We start from the raw sequence: 787 nt of genomic DNA on the forward strand, positions 1-787 counted from the left end.
TGATAGTAACTAATGGGTTAGCTTTATAATTAAAGATTACTATTTTAATGGGGGATGTAATGTAATCACTTTAAAGCAATATTGGGCACTTTTGAATAACTGATTTTTCTCTAAAATGTAGTTCAGTTTAGTTAAGTTTAGTTTAGTGTAATAATGTTAATAAAAAAATTGTCTGTCTGTTGTGTTTATCAAATTGTTAACGTGTTATTGAAAATGTTGCCTGTAAAAAAGAACATTTATAGAAAGGTTAAATATTTGTTTTGGTAATTCTTAAATGAAAGGTTCCCACTTTTTATATGAGAATATCTGAATAAAATATTTGGCCTTGAGCAAAAGATTCATTTATATCTTATGAACATGCCTAAACATCCATTAATAAACATGCATTCATCTGCTTAGCCAATGCATGAATGCAACGTGGGGGGTTAAAATTGACAGCAAGAGTTTTTCCACACGGTCAGTTTGCGTTTAAAATCCTAAAGATAAAGTGAAGAATAAGTTTTGGCAAAACGTCGTAATTTGTAGTACAAAATTGCCCCTTGTTTCACCCTACAAATATTTTTTGTATTGTATGTATGTATTTATGTTTTTATAAGTAAGTTGGGGCAAGCAATTTTGCACCGTACCTTTCTATCTTGTTTTGTCACCTATTTAAAGGTTAAACAATGTTATTGATTATATTTTTGAAAGAATTTGAATAGTTAATAAATGATTTTCTATCAAATCTAATTTGTCTGTGTAATGATGCAAACAAAGCAGCGTTATCTTTTGTCAATTCTAAATAATC

Source organism: Perna viridis, chromosome 6 (assembly GCF_037379345.1).
Source record: "Perna viridis isolate PV_CMFRI_1.1 ecotype Kerala chromosome 6, ASM3737934v1, whole genome shotgun sequence".
NCBI classification, from domain to species: domain Eukaryota; kingdom Metazoa; phylum Mollusca; class Bivalvia; order Mytilida; family Mytilidae; genus Perna; species Perna viridis.